At 36.7% G+C, this 26,411-nt stretch overlaps 1 protein-coding gene across 40 annotated transcripts in view; it reads right to left on the bottom strand.

Moving 5' to 3' along the window:
- Positions 1–25,503, bottom strand: part of MBNL1 (muscleblind like splicing regulator 1) — a 204,458-nt gene extending 178,955 nt beyond the window's left edge. For 8 of the 40 annotated variants that reach the window (XM_021069633.1, XM_021069646.1, XM_021069639.1 and 5 more), the window contains exon 1: positions 848–1,114. The gene's annotated coding sequence lies outside the window, so the exon portion shown is untranslated. Of the gene's footprint in view, positions 1–847; positions 1,288–3,971; positions 4,052–14,442; positions 14,519–25,351 lie in introns of those variants that run through there. The other 32 variants (XM_021069636.1, XM_021069653.1, XM_021069666.1 and 29 more) reach the window with 25 other exon arrangements.

Below are 26,411 nucleotides of genomic sequence, written 5' to 3'. Positions count from 1 at the left end.
TTCCGGCTCCGTTTTAAAAAAAAAGAAAAGGGGGGGGGGGAACGCGCTACATATTTGTCCCGCTTTTGTCTAAAAAACGAGAACCCAAGTACTAACTACTTTTCATTCTTCTCAACCTTTCATGAAAGCAATTCAATCAACGAACTGTGGCTCCACCCAAATAGCGTCTATACTTACTTTTCGTACAGTTTTTGAGTGACGCACTACAAAACGATGAAAAAAAAAAAAAAAAAAAAAAGGAGCCCTCTCAAGGAGGGCGTCTTCCGCCCTGTAAACTTGGCAAAAGGCAAACTGGACTGAAATACAGCACTCTCCATATAAGGAAGCCCAGCTAAACATGTCATGCGTAATTTATGGGTAGCAAGCAGAGAATTAACCTTTGCGTGCACATATTTGGCCCAGATGAAAACCGGGCTGGACGGCAGCCCCGGGGACAGGGATGCGGGATCTCTTGGGAGAAACCGTGGCTCCCATCTGATGGACTCGCATCTTCCCCCGACAAAGGTCGTTAAGTTGTAAGTACACTTTCACGCACCTGTTTCTTTTATTTCCCCCCTCTTTCCTGCTGTCTTTCTTTCTCTTTCTTTCTTTTAAGCTGCCAAGTGGGAAGCTGGCAGTGCTGACAGTGTCCGCAGAGCCCAGGGAAGGGCTGCCCGGAGCTGGGCTGCAGCTGCAACCTCCCGCTTTCCCTCTAGCTCGAGATGGTGTGTGATAGGAAACCATCCAGCGTGGTACGCCGGCCCGAGCCTCCTCTCACTTCCTCCTTCAGCCATGTACAGCCCCGAAAGAGTACGAACAATGCAGAGCAGCAGAACAGCGCGAGCAAACTGTGAAAATGGAAACTTACCTCTCACATTTTTTTTTTCAGAGGCAGCCCGACTGCCCAGCGAGTGCCCAAGGCATTGTGGGAGTCATGATTCCAAGAGGCCCGCGATTTAAAATTGAACTTGTCAGTTCCCGGTCACGGGAGCATTGTGAGCGCCACAACTCATTCAGCTGCAGTGAAAAGACTGTTGCATGTCGCTGTGCAGCTTCTTATCGCCGAGGTCTGGTTTCCGCTGCTGCTGCGCGGCCCCTCCCCCGCCGGCCCAGCCCCACCAGGAAGCCCTGGGCGGACTCGAAGAGCCCCGGAACGCACGCGGCGGCGAAAAAAAAAAAAAAAAAAAAAAACGCTCTTCAACTTTCCGCCGCCCTGCAGCTCTGCCCCCTGCCACCCCGTAGCCCCTCAACCAAACAAAGTCCGCCGGGGGTGGTCGCCGCCACTCGCTGATCGGCGCAGAGAGCCGGAGGAAACCCGAGCCGGCGCTGGTGAGGTGCATCCCCGCCGCCTCCCGGTGGTATCTTCCATCTTATACGTTCAACATTATAACCTCCAAGCTATAGTGCAAATGGGACTCGCCCCTAGTACTTTCTGCTCCTTCCAACTGGCAAAGCAGACAGATAGGTTCGTTTTTGAAAGAGGCTCCTGGATGGGGCTTGGTAAGGCAGCCGGCAAGGTTAGACTGAAGGTGAGTCTCAAAATCAGGATAAAATAGTAGGAGCTGGTGAGGCTGCCCCCTTAAAATGCAGCACACAGTTTTTGAACCTGGATGGCTCACAGGCGGGAAAAACATCCGCAAGACTGCCACTGTGTATCTTTCTAAAGTAACAGCGTGTCCACAGTTTTGGAATTCCTTAATAAAACTTGTCACACAAGCATGAACACTCATACCAGCGTCCCATCTACTTTGTAAATAATATTTGGAATGTAAAATCTCCTTCCTTCCCAACTCTGCATTACATGATTTACAAAAAGCAGAGCCCTGCTATCAACGTAAAATATTCATTTTCTGAAATACTGACATAGTCCAAGGCAAATAAGTCATATTATTGCTAGAACAAAATAAACCACAATCCAAAATCATAATTCACTGGGTATTATAAGATGTAACTTGGCTTCACTTTGAATGGAAAGAATCCTGGACTATTGTGATGTGATCAAGTTTTAGAGATTCAAGGGTAAAATTTCCTTTGGATTTAGGGAATAACTTGTTCAATGATGATCCTAAGTAAAAATATTTTCCCATCTTTTGGGCACAATTTAGGACAAAACACTAGATATTATGAGATGTTCTTCCTACAAGTTATTAGGTTGTGTTAAAGAGAGTTGGGATGGCTTAAGTAGAAAGAAAAACATCATGAAAGGTGCTAAAGTACGGAAATACTTCCAGAGGCATTAATAACAGACTTGAGTTCTCTACCCTTAGCTAGATCCACAAAACACTGAGTTAATATTGTGCACTGCTCCCTTCCAGAACAAATAAATAAATGAATTAGATGGTGCCACTTCTCAGTATTAACCATTAAAAATTACCCAAATGCACACACAGTGGAAACAAATTTAAAAGGAAACCAACAGTTTCTCAGAGAACAGGGATGGGCATTCTCTATCTGCCAATTAGTAGCTAGCCCAAGCTATGAGGACTTCCTTTCTTCTAATTCAGCATTCATTTCAACAACTACATCAAGAGCCTGCTATGCCAGAGATTGGAGAATGGATAACAGAGAGTCCCTACCCTCAAGGATAATACTTGTACTAGGGAAGACACAAATAAACCAATTAATTCTGCCTGAAGGAGAAATACTAAAATGATGCAAGAAAGCCCAAAGTGGGCCTGAGGAGAGTCAGGAAGACTTCCTGGGGGAGTTATTTTAATGGATGCCTTGAAAGGTGTATAGAAATTAGCAAGATGGAAAGGGAGTTGAGTCTAGGTCCCTTGGAGAAAAGAGTCTGGCAAATACAATGGACCTGTCTGTCCTTCTGTTAGAAGTGAAAGCCAGATACTTGTAGGGGAGTGGCAGCAAATGAGCTAAAAGAAGGTCTGTGTAATCCAAAGAGTCTCAGCTTTACTCTGAAAACGGTGATGCTCCAGATGAGTTGACACAGCAAGGGGAAAGGTGGAGTTTGGACTTGTATTTCAGTAAGATTCAGCAGCAGCTTGGAGGGTGAGTGGGAGTGGGGGTGGGGGCCGATGGAAGAAGGGTAAATGGGTGTGGACAGACTGGAAAAATGACTCATGCAGGGAGTGAGGAAGGGAGGAGCCTTGGGAGACTCCCAAGTCCCTGGCTTAGCCTACTGGATTGTTTGCTACTTGCTTTTTAATTTCTCCGGCTTACTTCCATTCTCCATGACAACAGCCCTGACTTCTGAGCTGGGCCCCCATGCATGTGCTGGCAGGTTGGTACCCTCACTGGCTTCCCTGTGTCTCTCCTCAGAATGTCCAATGAACTGCTAAGGGCTAACTGCAGTTGTAGAAACTTATTTTCAATTGTTCTCAGACCCTTGTAGACTTCCAAGTTGGAGCTTTGGTGTTCTCTTTTCATGTGAGTTATAAAATTCACTGTTTGGAGCAACATGGTAAAAAACAGGACTTTGAACCTGTGTATGGTGCAAGAAGGGAAATTATTTCTCCACTTCAGCACTGGAGGAGGGGGGAAGTTCTGGGAACAAAAGGGAAATTGAAACTGAGACAAATTTTCTGCTCCACTGAACAGAATACAAAGAAATACAAGAAAGACCCTTGAATGCTGGAAACAGTAGAATAAACATCCTAGTAAACTGACAAAGAAGAAGGGAAAAAATGTTGTTTCACGTTAGAGAGAGGAAAAAGGGATGACTAAGAAAACTTGTACAAAATAATGGTCAACCCAGGACTCAAAAGTGAGTCAAAATAAACTGTGATATAAAACTTCATTGCCACTGGCTTAGCTTAATTTATTATCATTGATGATACTATAACATGAATAGTGGCATTTAACATTTTAAAGCACTATAGCAAACACCAGAACATATGCTAAAAATATTAAATCATGTTGCTAGCTTTCAACTACCAGTGGCATTCAAACCACATTTCAAATTGTGGAAATTATTAAAAAATCATTACAGTAATAAAAAGTAAATAGCTCCCCACTTAGAATGCCAATCATATTACCTCAGTGCTAGGAGAGCATTACGGTTCTTCTCACATCTGTGAAGTTTAGTTAGAGTACACAGGTTCATGAGTCAGCCCATCTATAAGTATAAAAAGAATGTCATTTGTAGGTGGAGAGGGAAATTCTAGAAAACAATTTCAGATGAAATGAAACTACATTTTTGGATAAAGGAAAGAATATTCACTGCAGTTTCCTGAAAGATTTCAGACCATTCAAGTTGTAATTATACCAATGAATCCCAACAGAGATTCAGCTAAGAATATGATTCTCAGAGATGATGTCAACTACTTGGTTTACCAATTATACAGATAAAGGGAAAGCTAGCATCTATCTTTTTCATTCAAATGGAAGTGTTTATGGTGCCTGTGTGACTATGTGTGTGTTTGTGACCTATATCTTTCTTGTCCGGCATACCACATTTAAAGGTCAGTAAGCTCTCACTGCCTTTCCAATATAATTTGCTTTTCCTACCTACCCCAACAACAAATCATCTAAATGAAAACATTTCGAGCAGGTATACCTATTTTTTTTTTTTTTTTTTTTGGCTTTTTAGCACTGCACCCACAGCATATGGAGTTTCCTAGGCTAGGGGTTGGAATTGGAGCTATCTATAGCTGCTGACCTACACCACAGCTCACGACAACACTGGATCCTTACTCCGCTGGATCCTTAATCCACTGTGTGCTCATGGATGCTAGTTAGATTCATTTCTGTTGAGCTACAATGGGAATTCCCAAGCAGGTATGCTTTTTAAAACTTTAAACATGAAAAGTTCTTGAATCACGGATCTAGAAATGCTCTTTCTATTATACCAGAATAAAAAGAATCCATTGCAAGATAGGGTCAAAACTGAGACCCAAATTCAGGTCCCATGATTTTTAATCCATGGTTAAATATAGAGTTAAGAGAAGAAGCTGCTGAAAGACAATGAAAAATTTGAAACTCTCTTGTCTAGGGAATACATTTTAAGTAGAGGCATTGCATGTAACTCCATTTAGCTTCACAGCAGGTAAGGAGATGGGAGCATTCTTCTGTAGCTTGATTCAAATTTGTTCAGGTATCTAAATAAATAGACTTAATAGAATTATGTGAATTTAGTTTACCTAAATCTAGTTTAAGATCTTTACATATCTCATATACCAAGTAAGCTTTTAAAATTATGCCTGGTATTTAAATGTAAATAATATATTCTATTATATATTGTACGTGCATAAAGCATGTTTTGTAAAACAACATATTGTGTATATATTTCATATGCCATTTAATGTGCAAATCACATACATGTAAAAATATAAGTCAATATACTTGTCTTAAAATGCTTATAAAGACTAAAACTGAGTTAAAATATTAATTTTATTGTGTATTTTTCAGCTAAGCTATTTTACCTAAAAGTTGAATATAAATCTTCAGTATAATGATTTTGGCATCTGACAATAGGAAAATAGAAACCAAATACATTTCAGAATAAAAGGTTTCAAACCACAAAATTTTAGTAGGGAATGGAATATTAGAGACTTTCTGGCCCTGTCCTGTTGTTAGACCAAAGGACATTGTATAAGTAAATTGGAAGCAAGACAGAGAAGAATTAGAATCAATGTCTTATGACCCTCTCAGGCCATTTATTTTCATTGTTTTTCTTAAAGACACTGGTGCAACAAGAAGCTCTAACACAGACATAAGTGTTCCCCAAATTTAACATGAAGCAGAGGTATTTTAGCTCTCTAGGAGTAAAATTCTTTCCTTCTCTATTTCTTCCTTGTTTCTTTTTTCCTCAATTTTCTTCCTTTCCACTTTTCCATCTTTCCTTCCTTCTTTGCATACAGAAAACACTTTTACACCATGCCTCTATTTCACAATAAGTGCTGTTGGGGAAACTGGACAGCAGCTACATGTAAAAGAATGAAATCAGAACATTCTCTAACACGATACACAAAAATAAACTAAAAATGGATTAAGGAGGAGTTTCCATCATGGCTCAGTGGAAATGAATCTGACTAGCATCCAGTAGGACGCAGGTTTCATCCCTGGCCTCACTCAGTGTGTTAAGGAACTGGTGGTGCCATGAGCTGTGGCATAGGTCACAGACGCAGCTTGAATCTGGTGTTGTTGTGGCTGTGGCTGGGGTTTAGGCTAGTGGCTACAGCTCTGATTAAACCCCTAGCCTTGGAACCTCCATATGCTGCTGATGCAGCCCTAAAAAGACAAAAAAAAAAAAAAAAAAAAAAAGGATTAAGGACCTAAATGTAAGCCCAGATAATATAAAACTCCTAGAAGAAAACATAAGCAGAATACTCTTGACATAAATTATAGCAACATCTTGTTTGATCCACCTCCTAGAATAATAACAATAAAAACAAAAATGAACTAGTGGGACCTAATTAAACTCAAAAAGGAAAGGAAAGGAAACCACAGCAAAGGAAACCAGTTTAGAAAATGAAAAGACAACCACAGAATGGGAGGAAATCTTTGCTGATGATGCAATGGACAAGGGCCTAATCTCTGAAATATGCAAACAGCTCATACAACTTAACAACAAGAAAAAACAAGCAACATAACCGAAAAATGGGCAATAGACTTAAATTAAGACATTTCTTCAAAGAAGACGTACAGTTTGCCAGTAGGCACATGAAAAAATACTGAACATCACTAATTATTAGAGAAATGCAAATCAAAACTACAATGAGGTACCACCTCATACCAGTCAGAAATGGCCATCATTAACAAGTCAACAAATAACAAATGCTGGAGAGGGTATGGAGAAAAGGGAACCCTCCTTCGCTGTTGGTGGGAATGTAAACTGGTACAACCACTATGGAAAACAGTATGGAGGTTCCTCAGAAAACTAAATAAAGAACTACCATATGATCCAGCAACCCCACACCTGGACATCTATCCAGACATAATTATAATCTAAAAAGATAAGTGCACCCCTGTCTTCACTGCAGCACTATTCACAATAGCCAAGACATGGAAATAACCTAAATGTCCATTGACAAATGAACAGTTTGAGAAGATGTGGCATATATATATATATATATGTGGCATATATATATATATATCATTTGCAGCAACATGTATTGAACTGGAGATTCTCATACCAAGCAAAGTAAATCAGAAAGAGAAAGACAAATACCACATGACATCGCTTATACATGGAATCTAAAATATGGCACTAATGATCCTCCTATCTACAAAACAGAAACAGATAGTGGACATGGAGAACAGATTTATGGTTGCTAGGAGGGGAGCAGGGTGGAAGCGGGATGGACTGGGAGTCGGGGGTTGGTAGATGCAAACTAATACATTTAGAATGCATAAGCAATGAGATCCTATTGTACAGCACAGGGAACTCTATTCAATAGAGGTTGAACATGATGAACATGATTAACATGATGGAAGATTGTATGAGAAAAAGAAAATATATTTGGGTCACTATACTGTACAGCAGAAAGAGAAACAACACTGGAAATCAACTATACTCTAATTTTTAAAAAAGGAGAAACAGCCCAAATGTTCATCAACCAAGGAGTGAATAAATAAAATGTCATATAGGTCTTTAAAGAACAAAACAAAACAAACAAACAATAACAACTCATGGGATACCTAACCTCAAGGAGCTTGTAGTCTAGTGAGAGAATCAATGAATCTTAATAAAATTAATCACACTCAAAATGCAAAGGCACAGTCATGATACTTTTGGTTGGCGGGAACCATTGACATATTTGGTTATATTAGAGGTAGGGGTAGAATAACACAGGATCCAGATTTGTTTTTCATGAAGATAACTAGGTAACACTTGACTGCTGTGTGTAGGTGGCTAATGGTCTAATCTCAGAAGAGAAAGCAGAAAATGCACTTCTGCTAAGAATGAGAGCAAACCAAAAGAGTGGGCCCTGTCCATAATAGCAAAGCAGCAAATGGCTAAAGTCCAGACAGAAGAGAGGGATTTGATTCTAAACATTAGAATTTTTCATCTCAGAGCTGAAGAGAATCTCTAAGATGACCACCTCCAGGCCTCGAGAGAAGTGAAATGGGGAGGGGGGACATATTTCCTTAAAGTCAACACAGTATAGAAAATTCAAAATTACTGAAGATAGAACATTTTCATAAAGTCAGCAGTGATTCCATTTCCCAGAGACAGCCACTGATAATATTACAGTTTATTTCTTTCCAGGCTTCTCTCAACACATTTTTTTTTACACAGTTGATATTGTACTATACACGCAACTTTGTGCCATTTTTTCCCCACTTAATCTCATAACTTTATAAAACAAATGATAACTTCCTTGTCATTGATATTCATTATAATCCTCACTTATATAAGTTAACAAAGATTGGAGAATTGACCCTTGACCAAAACCTCACAGTTAATAAGGAATCAAGCCTCCTGCCCCACAGCATTTCTGAGCCTACATCCCAGATCCTGAAGTCAAATGTCCAATATGTAATGTATTTGTAGACACTCTATCTGGGATATACATATGTCTTAGGATACTAACTGTCAGTAAGGAAAAGAAATATACACTAATGGCCTTTTAATAAATGTAAAAGTTACAAAAATAAATTTGAAACAGCCAGATGGCCAAAGTAGACATATTACTTATATTACCTCATAATATATAATTACATATAATATCGTGAAGTAACTTTCTACCATCTCATAAAATGGTGTGCTTGGGTTTAGCTGAGAAGCCCCTTGTAAAAGTATCTATTTAAAAATAGTATTAGGAGTTCCCGTTGTGACCCAGCAGAAATCCTACTGGTATCCATGAGGATTCAGGTTCAGTCCCTGGCCTTGCTCAGTGCTCAGTGTGTCAGGGATCTGGCATTGCTGTGAGGTGTGGTGTAGGTTGCAGACATGGCTCAGATCCTGCACTGCTGTGGCTGTGGTGTAGGTCAGCAGCTGCAGCTACGATTCAACTCCTAACCTGAAAACTTCCATGTGCTGCACGTATGGTCCTAAAAAGCCAAGAAAAGAAAAGAAAAAAATAGTATCTATTAAATCTAACAGTGTAAATGTCATAGTGTAACTATCTTACAGACTGTAATCCAAACATGTCTACATATTAACTCTATTCTATTTAGAATAAAAGCATCTGGGGAATGTGGCCATTGCCTTAGCTCCTAAATGAAAAACAAAACAAAACATTGAAAATTTCAATAGAAAGGTTGCTTTTTCTTTTCCTATATGTCCACTGTATCTATCTATATGCTTTTTTCTGAAGTTCCTTTTTTTTTAATTTCAATTATATTCCACATTCTCTCTTTCTCATTACATTGTGTAGATTCTCTGGAGTTTGGGGTTAGCATCTCTTATTCCTTCTTTTCCTATTTCCAGAAATTACCTTCAGACAATGTCTCAAGCAATATCCTAAAAGAACTTCTGAATAAGAACAACTATTGACACTATGAATAAACAGTGGGAGCATCATATGCACATCTTTTTTTTCTCTTCTTCTCTCTTTGCCTTGTCCAACAGGATGACACTAAGAAATACAGCCATAAATTAAGGTTATTTAATGCCTTCATGTTGGCATCATATGCCCCTTATTGTTCATTGATTCATTTAACAAATATTTATTGAACACTGACAATGTATCAAGAGTTGCTCTTGGCCTTGGGGATACAGAAATCATTAAGACTTCTTCAAAGTGCTCACAACCTAGTCTAGTCAAAAGCGATACACTAGGGGGAAAAAACAACCCACACCTTTGGAAAAGAGTGGAGCAAGGGAAACGATTCAACCAAATTCAGCAAACCCATGCACCAAGCAGACGGCAAGGAGGATAGGGCTGCTGGGCAAGACCTCGCTCCTCACAGACTCCCAAACAGCTGGCAAATGGCAAAATTACCCAGCACATATTAAGTGCTTGATGGCAGAAAGAAAGTCAGGAAGGGCCACTAGACAGACAAGGGACTTGGATCATAGGACCACTTTTAACAAATCATTGCCCCAGCAACATGAGAAGTTTGTCTTTCTTATTTTTCATGCTACCATTATGTCAAGGCTACTAAATGTCAAGACTAGTTCCCAGACCCTAGGGCTCCAGACCACCAGGCTTCCTCATCTTGCCCTCAGTGAACCCCAGGCTGGCCTTGCCACTCTCTTTCCTTGCTTCCCCAAGACCTTCAATAACACAAATCCCCAACTAGGTGATGGGAGATTATCTGATTAAAGTCATTCACACTGAGGCAAGAATGAGGCTTAATCCTTCCAAAGTGTTTGCTTTGACAAAAGGATAGCTTGTTAACCTTAATGAACTGCTAATTGGCAGGACTTGGAGGAGGGCTCTATGGAAGGCTCCCTCCTCCTCACTTTCCCAGACTCCCCACTCCCACGTCCTTCCCTTTCTATTTCCTTTCCTAAAATAAAGGAAAAAGGGAAACTGGTGAATTCAGAAATGTTAGGGACTCTAATTACATGCATTATCTTCCTGAACTCTCACAGGAGACAAGTGTGATAGTATTTATGAGCCCATCCTAGAAATGAAGACACTGAAACTGAGGGCAGTGCTTCTTGACCTTGGCTACATTTTGGATCAATAGAGTACAGCCATCTATTTCTGGGTTGCAACTAAAGTAGAGTTTCTGTGAGTGGCACCCAAGCGTCAATATTTTTTTTAAAGTTCCTCAAATGATTCCAATGTACAGCCAAAGTTTCCCACTGATGAGCTAGAGTTCATGAAATGAAATCACTCAGAATCAGTGGCAACGCATTGACCTGCTCAGTTTCCTCCAGTTAGCAAATAATGTTTATTTGGCTCAATAGAAATAGCGTTCTTTGCAGAAAACTCTATCACAAATAGAATTAGGTTTGGGTAAACTGGTGCCCATATGCATCCAGAAATTCGGAAGTCAAACTAGTTGTGGGGAGGTAAGGTGAGTGGCACCTTTGTCATGCACCTGGTTGGATGTGGTGTTTCTTAGGTAACTGAAATATGTTTCACTTTATACCAGGTGAGAATCAGTGGCCTGTGGGCTGAAAAACAACTAGGAAAACAATCAAGTCCACACAGAGGATAATCCTACATGTTCTACAATGCTTAGGTTGCCATTTGCTTAAAATTCTGTATCTTGTCTTTTCCTAAGAAATTGCGATCACGAACACAATTGAGAATGACATCAGGGCCTCTGAATATCCTGGGCCACTTCCTTTTGGATTTATTGATATCGAGCTACAGAAAAAAAAAATCTATAGTCTAGAATATATGCATATATATGCATCATGTATTTGAAAATATATGTATAAATGAATTTAAATGTATATGTAATTCTTAGAAATAAAATTATTTAGCAAAATTTAGTATATTTTATAAATTCATTCAACAAACTAACACAGTTAAATCATAAATAAAAATAAATTAGTAGGATATTTTTCATTTGAATCTCATTTGCAGGTAATAAGTCTTTTTTTTTTTTTTCCTAGAGATTGAATCAGAGCCTAGAGGCTAGAGGTTGAATCTTGAATCAGAACTTCAGCTACCAGCCTGCACCACAACTACAGCAATATCAGATCCAAAACACAGCTGCGACCTATACCACAGCTCATAGCAACACCAGATCCTTAACCCATTGAGCAGGGCCAGGGATCAAACCTGTGTCCTTATGGATAGTAGTCTGGTTCATTACCACTGAGCCACAGTGGGAACCCCAGAAACATTAGAAGTCTTAATTTACCGTCATTATGAATGTGCCATCAGCCCAAATGACCCTCCTGGTAATACCTGGCTGGACTCGAATGCCTGTATTTCTGCCATGGACTTAGCAATGAGTAACTGCTGACAGGACCCGATCCCATCTAGCCTTCTCAGTAATTAATGTATTTTTAGACAATGTTGAACATTCTTTTCCCTTTTCAAACTTTTCTGGCCATACGCCACCAGCTCACCAGTAATTGCTGCATTTTTACTCTAAGTCTTCTCGCTATCACCTTTCCTAGTTGGTCCACAAATAGTCACTGAGCACCTGGCATAATTCCAGCCCTTCCTGGAATCTGGGGCTGCAAGGTGAGCAACATTAGACCTCTTGAAACATGCAGTCCAACAGGGACAATAGATATGAAATAGTAAGTGATGATACTCAATTAAGTAAACAATACAAATTGGCAAAGGGCAGTGAAAGAGAAGAAAAAGAATGTGAACAGGTGAATCTAAAATTATGATCTCCCTTTTATTTCACTGAATTCAAATATCTGGAATTACAGCCCAGTGAGAGTCATCTCAGTACTTAAACTACACATCTACACTACCTGAATTCCTCTTCATTCTTAAGAAATAATTCTATTACTGATTGAATGAAACAGTGACTTTATTTCTGTTAAGGGGCAGGGTGTCCATCACACAGCCCTCGAGGGCAACATTTGAAGAAATCTGTGACAGGTCATGACTCCTCCGTGCTTGTTGTGTTCTTTGGTGTTACTTTCATTCGTTTCCTGCGTTTAATCTTTTAAGGCTATGACATCTACCCATAAAGCCAGCTTCTCTCTCACACTTTCGGAGAGTATAGCTTGTCAGCTTTTAAATTAATATGTGAAAATACACTTGTATTATCCTTTGTTTTGTCAAAGTTACAGGCTTTCTTTTTTAAATCCTTGTTCCTGATGTAATTTTTTTTCTGGATATAAAAGGTAATATGTGCTTATTTTAAATAATGTATCAAGTGCCTTTAATAGGAGTTTATTAATTCTATTCAGGTGCCATTGTAAAGATGTTTATGCATGATTATTCTAGACCTGCAATAGAGCGGTAGTGTGTAACTCCTACCCACAAGCTTACTCCCATGCACAGTGTAACTTCCTTCCACAGCTTCAAGACACCCACGCTCCTACAAAAGCACTTTCCTACCTGTCATTTAGTCTTTACAATTAAGTAAAGAAAAAAGTAACTGTAAAAAAGAGGCTAGCCACTCTGGACCACTCTTTTCATGAAGTCTTTCTTCTCTAAAGATACTCGAAATTACAGACAGATTTAGCAGTTTTAACAGTTTTTCTCCTTGAGAGGACTTTGAAGCCTGTTTATTCTTACAATACACTGGTAGATCTGTCTTGGAAGAAGCTGTAAACAGTTTGTCAGGGTCCTTACATACTGAGAATTCTACATGGGCTCTGGGAAGGTTAACTCTGTCAGATTAGACTTGAACTTGTGGAAAAGGGCATCCTTGGCACCAGATAACCAAGTTATGTGAGGCAGCCAAATTAATTATTAGGAAAAGGAGAACATGGATGATATTTGGCACAACTTTGGATATTTTCCTTAACATAATGGAAGAAGACAACTAAAGTAATCTATTTCATTTATGAATAACTTATGGGTGAGTAAAGGGAAAACACTATCTACTTTGGGGTTATTGGCAACAGGTAAACACATGCCAAATATGACACATGGGCCAGTTTCCATTGGCAAGCTGCTGCCACCTTGCCCTTCTGCCTGTTTGTTTGATGTTCTTTTTTTTTTTTTTTTTGCTCTTTAGGGCTGCACCTACAGTATATGAAAGTTCCCAGGCTAGGGGTCAAATTGGAGCAATAGCTGCTGGCCTCCCTCCTACATCACAGCCATAGCAATGCCAGATCCCTTAAACCACTGAGCAGGGCCAGGATTGAACCTGCATCCTCATGGTTACTAGTTGGGTTAGTTACCACTAAGCCACTATGGGAATTCCTGTTGGATATTGTTGAAACAAGGCATACCCTTCTCCCTAGCCAACCCTGTGCAATGGCCTATGTGTGCACCACATTCTTTTTATGAATTGGGTTAAAAAACAGAAATATTTTTCAAAAGCTGCTATTCTGCCCATGACATTGGCTCCTGTGAAATAAAGACAGTTTTTGGAATCTGTTAATTAGGCATGAGATCCTGGACACCTTCTCTAAGTCTCAGTTTTCTGTGACATAATGTCTACCTCATAATATTGTGATGAATGAATTCATGAAAATTAACTTAACGTGAGTCAGGCATTTGATAAATTATAGCTATTGTTATTATTTTCAATGGATAGTAATTACAAATTTAAAAATCTAGAATATTCAAAGAATAAGATGGGCTTAAACTTCAAGTCTTTTCAAAATAGGAGGATTAAAATCGATTACAACTTAAGAAAATTATAGCTATTTTTTACCAGATCAAAAAAACTGATCTTCTTACAGTTTTTTGAATAGACAGGTAGACCGTAATTAAAAGGGAATACCAGCTGTTTCCTAGAATGATAAACAGGCACTTTAGAAATATCTCTCTTTATTGGCCAGTGCACAGCTTTCTTTTGTCCAACTTTCCCTACCCACTTTACATGGGAAAAATGTTAGAAGGACAAGCCAAGCCAAGTCAAGCAAAAGCATCTATCACACTTTAAAGAAGGGTTTATAATGCACAGTAGTATGGAAATCATTTCCTTTAGAGCCATTCGTGAAGTTATTATGATTTTTTTAAAACCCATCAAAGCTGTTGCCATGGGATAAAAATTTAGTTGTCTACTTACTTCTTTTAAGTAACACAAGACAAGAGGTCCATTCAGACAAGCTTCCCTTTTTCTTTCAGATTTTATCCCTACCTCCCTGGAAAAAAAAAAAAAAGTCTCTCTTAAATTCATCAGAGCAAGCATGCTCAGAACTCTAAGAGGAGAAAATAATGATTATGTGTTGCTAAGTACTACTTAGTAACAAAGGCTTGGGCCACAGGAATGATGACATCACCCACAGAAAGAGGAACATTTACACTTTTGAAAGAGATTCTTTTCCAACATGATGGGTCACCACCAGAAGAACAAAGCCAAATAAGGCAGGAGGAGAGTCTGCTTGGCTCTGGAGAAGACATTTCTTCACATCCAATACTAGAGAACTATCAGCCCCAAGTTAACTAAATAGAGTCATTCCCCAAACTACGTGCTCTTTCTATGCTCCCCTCTTGAGTCTAGATCATGTCAACAACAGAAAACCTGCTACCCACATAGTTTCAGTATATTTGCTTCTTGGTTAAGCTGTCCAATAAGCAGTAGGTCAGAGAGTGCTTCATGTTTCAGGACTGGTCTCTAATATTCACACACTGCAGATATTCATGCATTTATTCTGTCACACACATGCACTTTGAAACCACATACCATCTCACACTTTGCATTAATCTGATAATATGGTGAGTCATCACGCCCACGTATTTATGCGATAGGATGCAATGCAGCGCTTAAACAACACATGCTATTTGCACCCCTCCACACTTCCCAATACTAGTAGCATAATGGTTTTCTTATTGTCAGGAGCACTCCAACGTTAGCTTCTGCCCCTACAATGTCTGCCTTGCCTGCCTTGGGAAAATTATGATTTTCTTTCCTCTCCATCCCACCCATTGTCATCCTTCTAGCACACACTCAGTCCAAGGTCACCAGTAGTTTTTTTTTTTTTTTTTCTTTGTCAATTCTTAACCCAAACCAGAAATAGCAGCAGACATATCCAATTGTAATTCACTCCTCAAGTACAGGGGGAAGCCATTTGTCCTTAGATATTGAATCTGTTTACTCCATAAAATAAAGAATATGTCCTTTTCAGTCAGCTGCTTTATATTCCCTTCTCAAATCATACTCAGCCTCCCAAATCCCTCAAAAAATTATGTACAACTAACTCTGGGATGTAAAAGAAATAATTAGGTCATTTAGAGCTCATGGGATAATAAAAATAAATCATAGGGAATTTATAATTACTGTGGAAAATGCAGAATAAGAAAATACTGTTACTCATAGGAGGAACAGGTTGATGTTGCAAGGGTCCCTATTATAACTGGCGCTGCGCTGGGATTTAGGAAGAATGAACAAAGGAACATCTGTTGTCTCTAGAGAATGGAAAACAGTCTTTTCTCTAGTCTTTTCTGCTTCATATCCATGCAGAAATGAAGGTGCCTGATGACCCCATTACCAGAAATCAGTGAACTTATTTTCAAAGGCCATGACTGGGGTCAATTACTCCACAGTATTTTTGCTGAAAAACCTTAAGTTGACAAATTTAAACAATATTTGAGATCTTTTCACTCTTCTAAAACACTATTATGGAAATTAGAAGGCAAGAAAATGTAGTTAACCTCTGTAGGTAAACTCAGTTTATCTAAAATTTATCTAAATATAATCATTTATCTCCTAAGAAAATTTTGACTTATGCAGTAATCCCTACTTCTCTTTAAACAACAGATTTTTTTCCTGGCCTCTGTTAAATATAAATAATGAATGGGTCATTCTTTTTACTCCTCTACCCCATCCACACATGTGCACATCCTTACAAATATTTGTTCACAGTATACATCTCCTTTCCTTGGCCTAAAACCTAGGTGACCCAACCCTCTGTCAATCCCACTTCCTTAGCTTCCTCTCCCACTTCCCTCTGAGGACTGGATTCCTCCTTTTTTGCTCCTCAGATATGCCAAGCTCATGCCTGCCTCTGCACTTCCCCATTGGGTTTCCTGAGTTCTTCACAGGGCAATTTCAGCTTCTTGGCATTCAGGTCTTAGCTTAAATATTGCCCTTTCAGAGAGGCCACTTCAGGAGGCCAGCTCTCTTTGTCCTTTTACTTTGCTGAATTTTCTGCATATTGTTATTGTCATCTGAAATTCCTTTTTAAAAAATTTACTTGTTTATTGGTTTACTCATTGTCTATCCCCACTAGACGAAGTTCATCTCCTTGAGGGTAGAAACTTGGTCTTGTCCATCACTATTTTCCCCCAGCATCTAAAACAGTGCTCAATGTATAATGCTTGATATATAAATACATGAATAACACACTTCAAAATGAAAATGGTCTTCTTATAACCTTTCTTCACATAACCTACTTCCTGAGAAGAACCACAAAGTCAGGGTCACCAAATACCTTGTATGATAGGACTGAAAATAGAAAAAAAGCGACTCAATATTAAATTCATGTAATAACTTCTTTTAGTTCTTTGAAAATTTTCTGAAAATTTCCAAAAACTTGATTACTTCCTTTTCACCTAATAAAATGTTAATGGTTCAAATTTAAAGCTGCTTCCTTCAGGGAGGTTTCTGCTCCATCATTGCATCCAGAAGTATAATTTTCTATTGTTTTGATATCTCAGGTGACACTATATTTTTCATATTATATCTTAAAACCCACTTCTTTAAATATTTACCTTACTGGATTGTAAGATTTCTGAGTCAAGGGCTGCAGCATTTCTAACATATCAAACCACAGCTTTACCTACCTTGCTTCTCAATTAAGTAAGTAGTAGAAGCAGTAATAATAACGTGATAAAGATCCCACTTAGAGAAAGACACACCAAGATGAGTTTTATCTTGGTCACAGTTATCAGGCTCCTCCTCTCTGAACCTCTTTTTTTTTTTTTTCCTCCTAAATCTGCGAAATGGGAATAATAGTACTTATTTTACAGGGTTGGAGAGGGTGTTAAATTACTCATGTGACACACCTGGCACACAATAATATTTTTAAATGGTACTAAAAACTAGTACTAAAAAGTGACATACACTTAAAATGGTGCTAAAAGTATAGTTTATTATTATCACCATCACCACCACCTTTATTATTTGGAGCTTAATAATCTCAAGAATCAAATTACATGTTTATAACCTAACTTGACATTTTGCACATACCAAAAAAAATCCCCAAACAGGTTTTCCTAGAGTAGCTTTATGCTCCTCCTCATGATCAAAAATAGAACAAGGAAATAATTCAAAACAATATGTGAACTATATGCACAGTCATGAGGGCAACTCAGACAGATGGTTCATCAGGAAAGGATTCTGGAAGGAGATTGCTCTTCCATCTGGCTTGAAGAAAGCAATGAACCCTAACTGGCAAAGAATAGCAAGTGCATGTTTTTCTTAGTGGTGAGGGCAGGGGCTGAACAAGTGTAAAAGCGGTGGGACAGCAAAGCACAGCGACTGCCCCTCTGGATCTAAAAGGTTAGCAGCAGCCGCTGTGAACATATCTCTTTTTAGCTCAGTGAAGAAGAGCCGACACAGGCCACAAAAAAGAAAAGGAAAAAAAAAAACAGACAGAGAGAGAGAGAACTTGAGAACTTCTTGGGTTATTTGTTGTCTACAGGGACCACCTTTTTGTTTCAGTTCCTTTCACTCAGTGGTAACAGAAGTATCCCCACCTGACAAGTGCATGGCAGTTGAGAGCCCTACCATAACCCTGGCCTCTTCTAGACAACCTTGGGAGATAGCCGTTATTTTTATCATAATATTTTATGGTACATAAACATTATTTATGGTAAATAAATAATGTTTTATTTGTACCTGTGGCTTAGAAATGTTGAGGTCTTTTGCTGAATCATTTATTTGAGCGCCTCCCATGTTGCATGCAGTGTTCTAGATACTGTGTATAGCACAAACAGAGCAGACCAAATCACTGCCTTCATGGAACTTCCGTTCTAGTGGGAGGAACAGATAATAAATAATTAAATAAATAAATAAAGATGAACATTTCACTCAGAATTGAGGGCTATCAGGAAAATTTAAAAGGGGTAAAAGGATATAGAGTGACTAGGTTAGGGACACTACCATAAAATGCATCATTGTTTATAGAAGACACACTTTGGGAGGAGCATTTGAGTAGAGATATGAATGAAGAAGGATTGTATTATTGTAATATGTGTGGGAAAAATATTCCAGGAAAAGACAAGAATAAGCACATGCAAAGGCCCTGAGTAGAGAATGAGGTGGAAATATCCTAGGAGCACAATGAAGAGTGGAGCCAGAGCACAGTGAATGATGGGATGAGAGGTAGGGTATGAGGGAGGAGATGTAGGTGGAGGACAAGACATATAGGCTGTCATGAAGAATCTGAATTTTATCCAAATTAAAATAGGAAGCCATTGAAGACTTCTGAGCATCAAGTTACATGATTCAATTTATGTTTTAAAGAGCTAGGATGGCAAGGATGCCTGAGCAGTAAAAGAAATTTCTTACAAGTCTCTAACAGAGATGACAGTATCTCACACTGTGCTTGAGATGGTAGAAAAGACAAGCTTAGTCAGTGCTGGGATATATTTTGAGAAACTATATTAACAGGCTTGCTGATATGTAGGATGCTGGTGAGACAAAGAGAAAAATTAATGATGCTTTCAACCTAAATAACTGAGTATAGGATGGTGCCATTTACTGACCAAAGAAGATTAGAGATGGAGCAGAGAAGGGTAGGCAATGAGGAGTTTTATTTTGGACATGTTGACTTTGATATATCTGTTATCGTCTGAGTGAATAGGTTTAATAATCACTTTGAGGTATTATCCAGAAGTTGGCAGAAAGTTAAGGAGGTATGGATTTTTTTTTAAATTAAAGGTATGGGACCAGATATGTGGAGAGGGAAGAGGAGTAATCTATCTATCTAAGATCCACGGTCAGTAAGTGACAGAATTGAAATTTAATATTTTGACATTGACCCACTTTCTCTTGCTACCACAAATGTTAGATTGTATTCATAGTTACGAGCACTGGAGCAGAATGTCGGGGAGGGCTGGGGGCAGGAACATTGTAGAATCACTTACATAAAAGGGTGAGAATTTTTTCTGGTGCTTATCATTGCTTCTTATCATACTTTCCTTATCTAATCATTTTTTGTAAATGTGAAGATTTACACACAATTAACTTCAGAATATCTTTGGAATAATAAACTCATAAGGTTGGCCAATAACCGTGGATATCTACTTTCTCCTCTGAAATTGTCACTTTTTGGAATATCCAAGAGAATAACTGACTTTAGACTAAATGTAGATTGCACAGACTTGAAATATAAGGGTAAAAGTTAAATAATTCAAACAAATTGTATCATGAATTGTATCATAATGTTTGTATTAGGTTGTATCAGGTTTGTTTAATAGAAATGGCCCTGGGAAAGTAGCTCTTAATCTCCACTGCTTAAAAAAAAAAGATTAAGTCAATTCAAAAAATAAAATTGAAGCAATGAGTATGCAAAGGAAAAAAATCTTAAAGCTGGAAACTGAAAGAAATTAAACTAATTGCATTTTAAATGAATATTATGATAACCCTTAATAGAAAGAAAAAAGGAAAAGAGTGATGGAAGGAGGGAGAGAAGAAGGAAGGAAGGAAAACATTCATATAGTAATTTTCAAATACAGTATTTGGTGGGGTGTGAGTGTAGGGAGACAAATGCACACAAACCCTACCTTCTTTTCCAGTAGGGTTGTTTACTGCAGTAGATGTTTGGGCAAAGCAATTTAGAAATTATTTTAGATATACTATAGAATTGAGCAAATAAGTAAGCATGTTGATGTTATTAGGATCCAGCCGCTCACACTGTGAAAGAAGGAGCACAAAAATATGGAAAAAGGGAGGGCAAGAAAGAATCCTACAGGAATTGATTGGAATTGATTGGAATTAGAGGTATCAGATGAATTCATGATGTCCAAAACAGATGTGTGTATATATGAACGCTTTAATGCATGAACACATATGCATTCACGAATGCATATTTGTGTTTATGTCTATATATATGTATATGCATTAATATATTTCTCTTGAAGGTGTCAAGAAGCAAAAATACTCCAGTGGCAGTGAGTATGCTAAACACCCAGATCCCAGCCTCTAACGTCATTCCCCACTGAAAGAAATGATAATGAATGATTCCAAGGGTGAGATAGGATGGGTACCAGTCCAGCCTAGGATGTCTCCTTCCAGAGAGTAGGAACATACTCACTAATATTATGGGGGCATGCCATAAAGGCATCAGAAGTCAGAAAGAAAGGGCTCCATTGGCTAAATGTGGACCACCTGAGCACAAAATAATTAAGGCAGTAATGAATTATAACCACTGAACAGACAGAAATTCATGAGTTCATACCAGGAATAGATAGAAACATCAGTTAATAATTAAATAAATGGAGGAGAAGAGAGTTCTTTTGCTTACAGAATACTGATGCAAATATGCCGGGAGTTCTCGAGTTGGAAAATCATCATTTGTAGCATTAGGTGATATGCATCAGATGAGAACACTGATTGATGCTAAACCCAAGTGGAATTTTTCATGAGGAGTTGTCATTATAAAATGGAGAAATTAGGCAACACCTTGATGAGGTGACCAAAGTGAACATCCCTGATGTAGAACAGATGAGCATACGTCCCTCTAGGTGCAACAGCATGAGAGGAACGACACCTATACATGCAATATAGGCAGTATTATAGCAGAAAATGCACAACCACAACCTGACTGATCATGAAAAAATGTCAAATACAAAACAGGGAATTCTCTGTTAAGAAGAAAAAATGGATAAGTGGATAAGCTGTATTCTTTAAAATTTTCAGTTCCATAAAAGATGGATGTTGTGGAAATGTTCCAGATTGAGGGAAGCTAAAGAGACATTACAACTAAATGTGACACATGACTCCTCTACTGGAAGCAGAAATATTATAAAGGATATTATTAGATAAATAGCAAAATTGGAATATGGACAAATATGAGATAGAAGTATTTCTGTAAACTTATAAAGTAGATAATTTATATAACTGTTAAATTATATTTAAATATAACAAAATTTAAATATTTAAATTATATTTAAATAGGACAGACTTCTATTTTTAGTAATTACACATTGAAGTGAACGGCCATGTTGTTTGTAACTTGTCTTCGAGTGGCTCAAAAAAAAAATTAAGATAGAAAGAGTGAATGCAAATTATGAAGCAAATGGGATAAATATTATGATTAAGCAAAGGAAAAGGTATATAGGAATTCATTATAATATTTGGATTTTTAAAAATTTTCGAGCTTGGAATTATTTCTAAATAAAAACCTTTTAAGTAAATGAAATATAACAAGAATTTCTAGCGAATATTTTAAAAAAATCCATTGCCATCAGATATCTGATTTTATTTTTACTCAGGAAGCTGCCTGATTACATAGAGAATGTTTTTGCCTCTACTCTAATTCAGATCTGTTCACTTACACAGGAAAAGAATAAGTGCATCTGTTTAATTTTTTTTCTTATGAAAAGTGAAAATAAATTGATCTAAGGTATACTTAAAGAAACATTCTACTATTTTAATTTCAGGATCAGAACAAACTGGTGATGGTTTAAAAAATCATATTACTATTTATATCATGTCCAAAGTAAGAACAATTTTGAGAATTTGTTAGCCACTACATACATATAAAACTAAAAGCTTATGATGAAATATCTGTAAAGCAGAATAATAATAAGGTGTAACATTTTATACTAGTTCATGGAACACCACCAGTAGCTAACCTCATTTCTGAACTACTTTCCATGGTTCTAATATTAATTAACAGTTTTAGTGACTTTTTTCCTTTGAATTTGATTTAAGTATACAAATTTAGCATTTTCCTCAATAATACTGAAAAATTAAAGCATTTCTTGTATGTGCATAGAATAATGAAAATATAGAGCTGGAAGCAATTTGAAAAACATCAAATCTAACTGCCTGATAATAGTTAATGTAAAATAATAAGAAATATCAATGCTGTCAGGTAAGTGTTGGAAATACAAAATAATGCTCAAACAGTAAATGATTTGCATTTAAAATATTTTAAAAATTAGCAGTGTTTTCATTTTCTACAGTGCAGAAAAGTAAATTATACTGCATTTAATATATTGTTTTTAATGGGGATACTCACAAACATAAAAGGGCTTGTACTTATTTATATTTGTAGAAATTATCTATTGTATGGAAATAAGATACATACTCTATCTCACTGACAACATGTACTGCCATGGCGCATATTTTTGGGGAAACAAGCCTTTTCCCACTTATTTAGTACTTATTTTTATTAACAAAATAAATATTATGCTACATGTGACATTTATTTGGAAGTCATATACTTTAAAAATAGAAGATCAACAGATGTAGGCAAACACAAATTTGCTTTTAAAAACTGAAAGACCCACATTATCTAGATTTAGAGAATTTTTGTTGCTAAATTTAAAATAAGCCATCCTTCTTAGTCTGCATCTAAACCATAATCTTTCTTTCAGGCAACATCCTTTCTTGTCTTTATTTTTTTGCAAATGGGTAAATGACTTAAAGAAAGGAAAACAAAACAAAAAGAAATGTTTCAATGTTTCAAAAGTTCTTTGGAAATCTAGTTATTTATGCCAGAAACAAATAACATTGTTGTTTCAAAGTAAAATTATTATTTGAAAGATGATCTCTTCCATAGGTAGGCAGCTTTGGGAAGTTCATACTGTGAAAGAGGAGGATATCCAGGGAACTGTGAGATTAGCTGGATCAACCCTGGATCTCCACTGTCTGAGAGATCCCCAGCAAGATTACCCATATGTCGCACAGTCAACGGTGTCTTATTAGGACAGATATAAAATTTCACGATGCCATACAGCATTCATCTCATTTTAACTTTTATTAGATTCAGTGAAAATGTATGTTTTAGATAGTGTGTCGCATGAATGTAATCCTAATGAAACAGTAAAATATATGTCTATAACTCTAAAGTCAAAATTTATATTTTCCAGCAGTAACTTCTTTCATTATAACTAATTTCACTTAAAATATTGGATTTGGGGGCAGGGTTTAAATGATTTTTAAAGTGACAGTGTGTGAAATAAAAAGCCTATGCAATGCATCCAGCTGTTCTCCTAATAATGCCAAGAATATCCACTTCAACAATCTCTATGACTTACGCAAAAACAGCCAGATAGGCACTAATTTTTTTTCTGTAAGTATAATTTTTCTCAAAGGCAGGACAAATTCTAAGCTTATCTTCCATAACTCTCAACAACATTGACAAATCTGTCTTGACAGCAAAATAGCCTTTTCCCTACTTCTTCAGCCTTCATTTGAGGTTCTGAATTTCAGCAGATTTCGATTTCCCTGGGGTATGTTTTCTTGGTTGTTATCAGTTATTCAGTGTAACACCCCATTATGCACAGCACACCCACAGCACTTAATAGTTCATGATATCAAAATATCTCATACCTAAAACTCTGGACATTTAAAAATACTTGCATCATTTTTTAAAAGAGAGGGGCGTTAAAAATGGTATCATTGCGAATAACAATGAATTTCTAATGGAAGTAGTTATGTTCAGTGTTTGATAGGTAAAGATGAAGATGCACAATTTTAATGGATTTATCCCAACTACCAACTTAATTTTAAAATTTTGATCTAGTTAAGGATGTCAAGCTTGAATCAGTGGTTTACTTCTTGAATTTACAACACTATCAGTCTTTTTTTAAATCTCCCGATAATCAAAAGAAAGCAATGATTATTACAGCACCTTGCTTGAATATGGTTTTTTAAGAAAGCTTTTTTTCCAGGTAATGTAATAGAACCAGTATGATAGGACTGTTTACCAAAACTGATAAAAATTAAATCCATTAGTTGATGGCACAATGCACTTTCTTTTTTGGAAGCCATGCAATTGTTCTATTTAAAAAGCAAACCAAGTTAAGGAAACATTCAAATATATTATTTGAAATATGTATATATAATATTTATAGATGTATGTATATATAACTGAATTTTTCTTTTTAAAGATATATTAAAATAAACTTTTTTTTTTTTTTTTTTTTTTTTTTTTTTTGCCAAAGTACATAGAAACCAACCACTTTTAAAAGAAGGATTTAAAATGGCTATAAAATGAATGCAATTGTATTAAATAGTTAATACATGTTACTCTAGATTGGGACAAACAAGAAAAAAAAATTCTGCTCGATTTAAATTACTTTAGAATTTCCTATTAAGATCAGTTTCAGCTTAGTTTGATCTCCAATTATGAATCCAAATGGTCTTTCTTTTAGTTCTTTCTCCATTTTTAAGCATTAAACTGTAAATTAATCTTACTAAGACAAGCACAAATTTCTAAGCTTAGATTTACTTATTTAGATTTTAAAATCAAAGTGTACACTACAAATTGCTTCCCTAAAGTATTTAAATACGATCATAATAAAAAATAATTCTGAAGTGTCACATCTTACATAAAACAATATATTTTCACAATGGATAAACAAATGCAAGAATATCTTTTTCCTGGAAAATGTTTGACTCATAGTATGCAAAATTAACAAACCAATATATGTAGGAAAATTTACAAATGTTAGAAATTTACTAGAGGCAAAATGTTTTCAAAATTTACTACTAATATAAAAGTTCTTTTAGCACTAAATTCGGTACATAATTAGGAGGAAAAGAGGTTTTACTCTGCAGTTAAAATAATTTAGCAATAAAAAAGAACTTAAAAAATTTCCAGCTTTTTAAATGTTGTATGTGAAGTTGAAACTTTGTAAATTTACTAAACTTTTTAATTTAAAATATTGACTAATTACTTGAGAGAGGGTATCGGTTTTACCTAACGTACTTTGTAACCCTGTCAGCATTTAAATTGCTGTTCTATAAATAGCAATCTAAATAAAATGAAAAATAGCAAGTAACACTTTCTTCTTACCTCTATGTCTTATTTACAGTTGCTTGTTGAGCTGTTTAAATAGCTGAGTTGAATTAGCAGCACCTCAAAGAACTCTGTTCTCTGCTCTACTCTCTTCTCTAGACACTTTTTTTTTTCACTCTGCAAAAGGACAGTCTACCAAAAGAGGAAGCTATGAAATGCTAGAGTCATTATGCTTTATAAATTCTATGGAGAATGGAACATTATTTCAAAAAGCTTATGCTTGAAATAATGGTAACAGGCTATAATTTGTGTTTATACATATATAATTAATGTATACACATATGTGTAAGCAAAGTTTTGAAAAGTTATTGGAATCTATACTTAAGTAGTACTCGTTTACATAAAGAATCATCTCGTGTGGCTAAATGATAATCATAGAAAAAACCCAAAATACTGCTGTATGTGGAAGAAAACTGTTGAGCTGATATATGAGAGATAAACTTGCTTCTATATGTCTAATTAATGTAAAGTCTTTGGAGTATGACCTAAACTCTAATTTGACTACAGACATTTTGTAAAAAGAAGAAAAAAAAAAAAAACTTCAGTAAAAAGGCATTTTCCTGGAATCTGAGTGGTGGTTTTTTTACCTACAAGTCTTAAACTTCCTTTCTCATGAATAGCTGCCTGTTACATATAGATAAAGCGTTGCAAAACTGAAACTGTTGCTTATTCATGAGCTATGGTCTCTCTCAACTTCAGCCACAAGAATAAAAAACAGGTGTAGATTCTGCAATGCTGAACATTTAATTGGTTAATTTTCTAGCAAGTTGGAGCATTATTTTAAAATATCTGTAAGACAGTAGGGACAATGTTTGAAAAAGGACATAAAAACAGTTGATATTTGCATGTACTACTGCCAACTTCAAAGAAAAAAAATACTCATGTATCTACTTCTCCCAGGTTATGGATAGCTGCAATTTATTTGTGGCTGTTCCTCTCACCCTACCTTGCTCACTGGGGAAGGGAAGGGGGTGGATTGCAAGAATAATTAAGGAATTGTGCAAACCTCCACACATTGCAAAAACTACTCTCTGGACTTTAGAAGCTATTGTGCTCT

This window comes from Sus scrofa, chromosome 13 (genome assembly GCF_000003025.6).
Source record: "Sus scrofa isolate TJ Tabasco breed Duroc chromosome 13, Sscrofa11.1, whole genome shotgun sequence".
Taxonomy (NCBI): domain Eukaryota; kingdom Metazoa; phylum Chordata; class Mammalia; order Artiodactyla; family Suidae; genus Sus; species Sus scrofa.
The sequence above is the reverse complement of the archived record's forward strand: the minus strand, read 5'-3'. Positions and strand labels throughout refer to the sequence as shown.